Consider the following 7,790-nt stretch of genomic DNA (forward strand, 5'->3'; position numbering starts at 1 on the left):
TTCGATATAGTCTATGTTGTTTCTTCATAATGACCCAGATTTCCCAGTGATCTGATTGTCAAGTGGATTGACTGTTGACAGGAGCAGACCTGCGTGAATTATGCATCACGTTGCTCAGCCAATGATATCAGGATCTGTCATCCGTCAATTAAACGTCTGAGACAAACCAGGGGTACGATGGAGGAGACTCGTCCACCACCACCGACAAAAAACTCTCCTCCGTCCATACTCCGCTCTCCTCCTCCAGATCCCTGCGGTTCATCCGTTAGCCTAGCTAGCTAAGTTAGCAAGCTATAACGCACACGGAGCTGCTCAACATCCAATCAAATTCACACTGTCCAACACTGTGTCCCGCCCAGTCCCGCCCCAAACATTAAATATCCCGCCCACTCAATAACGCCCATTCAAACTTGTGTAAACCCGTGCGGAAACTCGTAGAAGGAGGCGGGACAAACAGGACAAACGGCCATTTCTGAACACCTTTAACCTGGGTTGGCTGGGTTGGTTAGTCGCTCAGCTACCCCAGTAGTAAGTCAGTCACTCTTAGATGACTGAAAACCTAAAGTTAAACCCAAGTTTACCTTAAAATACCTTGAATCTTGAATCAAAACAGTCATTATTCACTGTTTTAGGCTTACACCAGTGACACTGGAGACCAGACATCAGATCAATTTACTCTGCTGATAAAAGCTTTGAAGTTCCTGGCTTTTTTTTTGTTGTTAACAAAAAAAAAAGAAAAAAGCCAGAAACTTCAAAGCTTTTATCAGCAGAGTAAATTGAGAACTCCTGTTCAGTTCTAAGTCACTTATCTTCATCTCTCCGTCCAGTTTGCTCTCTGAACATCTGTCTCAGGAGAAATCCCCTGAGAGATATGTCCCTGCTTTGAGTCCTTTGAACACAACATCATTTATAGGTAGGTTTCAGAAGGAGACCACCACCTATAAATCAGCGAGAAGGACTGTGATAAGTGGTCTTTCAACTCACATAGTGTGTTATCTTACCTTTAAGTGGTTAAACACCACCAGCCTGCCTGGCCTGTGCTATCTATTTAAACGTGCTGCATGTATGTTTTTGCTATTGCTACGTAGATAAGTTAGCATTAAAGGCTGTTTACTTACCAGCCAAGAAGAAAAAGTGAGTTTAGTATCGAGCCTCTCTGGTTGATGTTTTCACTGGTGACCCTGAACACCAGCAGTAATTCATCTTTATCAGATCACACAAACAGCCTGCTGCTCTCTGATGCCTCCCTTATTTGTTTTTCTGTTTGCACGAGCAGATCCCCTCGTACTTAACCCCGCTGACCGACTCACACTACTGTGTTTTCATTTTATTTCCTGGCATGAGGTAAAGACAATGCTTGAAACTCCGCCCCTGCTTGTGTTCCCACAATGCCTTATTTTCAGACCAAACAGATGACCATCCAGGTATGGGCATCTCCAACCTGAGTCCACGTCCTCCTGTTGAATCCAGCTGTGGATGTCACCTCCACTCCACACAAGAGGATCTCTGAGTTGATGAAGTGGGTTATTCAAAACAGCTCCGGTGTGTTGCTTAAGAAAATGAACAATATTATTAATTTACGTCACCGTTACTGTTACATAAACTGTAAAGGATGGCTCTATAACCCCAGACATGCGTTACTCATGCTCTACACGTGCTTTACAGCTAGACATGAAAATGTATTATGCAGACCAAAATGTTCACTTTTAATGTGCCGTAAATGTTCAGAGCGCGTTGATATTTTTCGCATGTTTAATCATGGAAACCACAAATAATGAGCAGTGCTTTTTTTTAGACATTAAACATTGATAACATGTCCACCCCATATTTGTCACAGATGAGGACAAGGGACCATTATCTGTAGTGGGTTGGCCTGCTGCATTCCCCCTCACCAAAGACATGCTATTGTTGTTATAATAATAATAAGTTGTCTGAACAGAAAGATAAACTCAACTGGCAGAGTTTAAAAAAAAAAAAGTAAATAAATAATATCCAATAAAAATCTCTAGAGCAATGCTGTCACTGTTCCACCATAACTGAGTTAAATAAAACTAAAGTACAGTGGAGACTGTTGCTAATACTGTACAGAACTTAATCTGGGATGAATTAACCACACAGGGCACAAATAACAAAGCATAAGTAATGCATGAGTCCTGATCATAAATTCCTGCTCTTCACTATGAACTAACATACACATACACACATAGGCTACACGTTTTCATGTTTTATGATTCAACTTTTCATAGAATCTAAAAAAACTGATGGTTTTGTGTCTGGAATGTTTTGGACGGCAAACACTCGCAAAGCTTTTAACAGAGAAACAAAGCTGAAGTTAATACTATGGCTAAATTGGCAATGAAAGCCTGTGCCAGCTGTTCAAAGGAGAACACATTCCACTGCAAACAAGTGAACTCGAAAAACAGATGTTTTTTTGTTCTTTTTCTGGGTCCTCTGGTATCACAGAAACTGTAACTTTTGTTTGTCTCATTTATGTTGCTTTGCCTGATTTTTTTTTTGTTGGACTTTTTGCATTGCTCTGTATGTAAAGATTAGATTACACACTCTCCACGGGGCAGGTGAAAGGACACATTCTTGTTGCCCCTGAGCACTGCCCTCTGGTCCGCAGTCACATTGCCAGATAACTTACAGCTATGATGTGTCCTGTCATTAGCTGTCTGAGGCTTATAAATCGAGTGGTCCAGTGTGTATAAATAACACAAGGTGAAGTTCCCCTGAGGCTTCTGTCTGAACACAGGCTCACAGTTATGATATGATATGACATGATATCAAACACTCAGCTTCTGCAGGTTTTTCAATCAGGCTCTGTGTAGCCAGTTGTTGATCCGGGCTCAGCACAATCCGGCTTCATCTATTAAATATACACATGCACACATTCTTGGTAAAAGCATGTGTGCTGGACGCCACTGCTCATATTTGTTGCACACTTGGATAAAGAGACTCCCAGGCGTCACGGCGTGCATGACGTTTATCTCTTTCTTTAATCTGACAACACAGGAATACATACAGACAGACAAATACAGACATGGTAAGTTACCTGGTCGCTCCCTGCAGGTGCTCTGCTTGCTACGCCAAATACACGCCTGACCCTGAGGACCCCTAGCTGGACGCCTAGCTATCCAGTACACACTATTACATTTACATCAAACAGCATAGACTGACTAAATGAAGACATAATAGTGAAATAGGAAATAACAAACAGTCATAAATAATAAAAAAAGAAGATGGGCTGTGCCCGTGTCTTATTGTAATTCTGGGTCCCACATGTTTCATATTTATATGTGCTGCTGTCATGGTTCATTAAAGGACTGTTTGATTGTAGCACATAGCATGTGTGTGGCGTGATCAGAAGCAGATTTCAGAGTTTAATATCTCATACAGGAATGTAGCAAATGACACTCAATGAAGTCTGCATTAAATGTGATGTCCTCAAGTCTTGGATATATCATTATCACAACTATATCCTCTGGATATATGAGGACATGTTTGAATATCTTAAAAATATCAGTTCATATGATATTGATCAGATTTAGGCTTCAGCTTTGATGATGGTATACTGTATGTACAGTACTGTGCAAAAGTTTTAGGCAGGCGTGAAAAAATGCTGTTAAGTCAGAATGCTTATCCATCACGCAATACCATCAGTGAGGCGTCTGATTGGACCCAGATTTATTCACAACAACCCAAACATTCAGCCAGTGTCATTTAGAACTATCATCAGCATAAAGAAGAACAACAAGTCCTGGAAGTCTTGGCAGTGATGGTGTGCATTCAGCTTTTTTCCACACCTGCCTAAAACTTTTGCACAGTACTATTACATGTGTGTGTCTGTGTGTAATATATGGTCACCAGATACTGTATGTGTCAGACTTACAGCCTTACATCCTTGGGTCAGGCCCCTCAGGCCCTAAATCGGAAGGTCATTTTAATGTCTGCAGATGTGCATGTGTTTCAGTGTGTGTGTGTGTGTGTGTGTGTGTGTGTGTGTGTGTGTGTGTGTGTGTGTGTGTGTGTGTGTGTTTCTATGCTGATATTTATTTTATTGATGCATATTTGCCCTCCCTCCATAACTTGTGTATGTAGTTGTCTTGCAAAACATCCGTTCTATGTCCTAACGCAACTTGTAAACTATGGTTTTAAAAGGTGTTATATAAACACAATTGTTACTGTTATTGTTATCATATATGCCATGCCTTTAGAATGTTATTGAATAAAGGCTAAAATGACAAGAAACCAATGGACTGCCTCACAGAACAAACTAACAGAGTTGGAGAGCATCATCCTTAGACGAGTAGTATGTTTGTGTATTAAAAGTAAAACATGTTAGAGGGACAGATGGTGTAATGTAATGTCTTACACCTGGATTCATCTTATCCATACACTTAATGCACACACATTTGGTTCATTCACTACATCTGCCGTCCCACCCAAAGTGTCGGCCCGGGGCAGGGATACGGCCTGAAACCTGAGGATAAGAGGAGGATCTGGGGCCTCGATCTGCTAATGTGCAGAAATCCCAGGGTTTATTCAGCTGGAGCAGCTGGACGATGACCTGCACTAACATAGATATCCATTACTAAAACCTCCATCCACATAACCAACCTAATAAGATACAGGCTATTAGCTGTAAGCCGGGTGGTGCAGGGTGCCAGCTTTTGCATGGAGGTAAAAAAGTCTGAGTATTAATTAAAAGCCTTGTGTTTTGGTTCCTTCCGCTGAGGAAAGGATCGATTCCAGAGGTTAGGTATAGGCAGCTGAAGGCAGCTATTATATCTCTGGTCCTACAATACTGCCTTCAGATTAGTTTCATCCTTTTATTCCTTAAGGTTATGTTTCCTAAAGTGCTGGCATGCAATCTGACGAGAACATTTATCTGCTGTTCGTCATCTAGAAACACAAATGTGAACATAATACACTTCTTTGACCTCTGTGCTGGAGACAGAGGATTAATAAGAGGACATGGATACGATGCAGCGCAGGTGTTTGAATGGCAGCATATTTTTCAGTAGTGTCATCATAGAGGAGATTTGAATCCTTTGGTTGGTGCAGTGACGTAAATGAAACATGAACTATATGACAAACACAATGATGGCACAGTGAGAAAGTGTCACAGTTTACACTGTGGGAGTGTGCAGTATTGGCTCTGTACCACCTGGGCATGCAGCCGCGGCTAATAAAGTTGTAAAAAGGTTGAAGACCTTTACTTTAGATGATCTTCCAGATTAAATCATGATGTAGCCTACATAGATTCATATTTCAACTTCCTGTTGAGGGCAGCTGTGTGAAGTTATAGGCAAACTAAACAAAATACCATCATGGTCATTGTGGAAAGGTGCAGAGGTGAGCTGGTTCCCTTTCTTTAAAGGTATAGTTGAACATTTTGGCAAAAAAGAGATTTTAATCATATTAATAAAAAATAAAAACCATTGATGTATCATGTTATCTAAATGTGTAACCAGAACCTCCACAGTGATGAACGTTACGAGACAGAGTTGTTTTCGAGGCAAATGACAAATGTCCCCGGACAGAGACGTGCATCAGCGGTTTTGCATGAATTTAACTCGAAAACAACTCTGTCTCGTAACGATCCGTTATTATCTCATAGCGTGGTGAATCTGCAGGTCACAACTTGTCCACCAGAGCATTTTGGAGTTGTTGGATTGTATACTTGATAAGTTTGATGAGGGAAACCAAGAAAACCCATTAGCCTCCGTATAGCGTAGCTCTGAGCAGCTCACGGCTCTGCTCCGCCATTCTAAAAATAACCTACTCCTAGAACTATAGGGATTATGGCAATGGGCCAATTTGCCAAAATGTTGAACTATCCCTTTAATATTAAACTCATATTCTAACAGCTTCATCACTGTGGAGGTTCCGGTTACACATTTAGATAATACCGTATGATACATTGATGGTTTTACTGTATTATACCTCTGGTATTTTATTTTTTATTAATATGGCTAAAATCTCTTTTATTACTTGGACCACCTTAGATCTGAGATCAACTGGAACAGACTCCTTCAACCCGGAAGGGAACACACAGGGAATAACTCCTCACCATGTCCATCTCCAATGGCCATGGGAAATCTTAAACAGCTGATAAATGAGTCATCATCCCAGGCCTGAAGTGTTGCCAACTGACTGAAACCAGGCATGAAGCTGGCATGGAGGCAATTCTCACACACAGTTCATCCTTGATGCATCCAACTGTGAACATGAAAGATGGCATACTCAGTGTTTTTGTGTGTACGCAGAGTATGTGGTTATTATAAATATAATAAATTAATATACAGTGAGTCTTTGATGTTCTATAAAACTTACATGGTACGGGGGGTTATGTAACTCAGTGGGAAGAGCTATAGTCCTCGCTGCAGTGGCCCTGGTTCGATTCCACTGATGGACCTTTGCTACATGTCATTCCTTCTCTCTGTGTCCCGATTTCCTGTCTCTCTGATGTTTTTATTAAAAGGCCTGCAAAGTAAAAAAAAAATACCAGGGTGTTTGCAGTATTTGCGGGAGCTAATTCAATATTTACGCCTGTTACTACAATTGGCAGCTCTGTCTTCATATACCAGAGATGCTTCAGTGACCTGTGACTCTGGCTCCTCCTGCTACAGTGTGCTAACGGTAATTTGAGTGCCACACTATCAGTAAAATAGTTCCCACATTTCATGGGGCCAACATCAAAGCATGAGGCTGGACTGGCTCACGGCTCCTTATCAGACTAACTACAGACTAAAACTGAGCTCGTAAATCTGATGACTTAAAAAAGAAAATCATCAGTCCATGATTAGGACTTTAATCACTGAAATACCTTCAACATAATCAAGAGTTTTTCCACTCTGACAGATAATCTGATGATGAGTTGTTTTCCATTGTTAGAAATACTGTACTGTAGCATGTTTTAACATTATGTGCAGGGGTGCAGATCTGATGTCAGGATTGGGGGGGACACAAAAGTGATTTTTTTTTTTGCCCATATGCAGCTCATAACATGCCACCATAAATCACAACTTGGTAGCGGCTCACCATATCATTAAAAAAGTAGTGCACAGGGAATTATTTATTGTGCTTACCTTTCTTGTTTAAAACAGCCAACAGCGCGAATCACTGCTGTTATTAGTAAATTATAATTCTAAGGGTCTCGGACATGTAATGTCTACTCACATTCTTATCTTTCGCCTCCCTCCGACCTTCCCAGATCCCCAATTCTTCTCACCATCTTCCTTTTCTCCCAGTGTATGGGACTACTTTATGCATGATTAATTGATATGAATGAATATCAAAATATGAATCCTAAGATTGAGGGGGTAGTTTTTTTTTAATTTAATTTATTTAAGTGTCTGTGTAAGAAACTACCCATTCATTTGCATCGTAGTGAAGGAGACCAGAGATTTCTGCTCTGGTTATTTGTTCTACCATTTCAATCCTTTCTTTTTTCTAAAATGTGAAGGATGTGAAGTCTGAAAATACATTTGTTCAATTTTGAATAATTTAGGGTATTTTTTATTGGGGGGGGGGACATGCCCCCCCCCCCCCCCCAGGATCTACACCCATGTGTGGTGACCAGAGACACTGCCAGCCAAGAGAGGACTGATTGATTTCCCCTGTCATATGCACCACGAGACAAAGTGACAGATGGACTGACGGACAGATGGAAAGCAAACAGACGGACGAACAAACTTCCCGTAAGGCTCGCGCTCTCGTGTGTTGGTTCATCTCTAACAGGCCCTAAATATCAATCAAAAGCCAGATAACCTGAAACAGGATGG

The sequence above is a fragment of the Trachurus trachurus genome, assembly GCF_905171665.1.
Source record: "Trachurus trachurus genome assembly, chromosome: 22".
Classification (NCBI taxonomy): domain Eukaryota; kingdom Metazoa; phylum Chordata; class Actinopteri; order Carangiformes; family Carangidae; genus Trachurus; species Trachurus trachurus.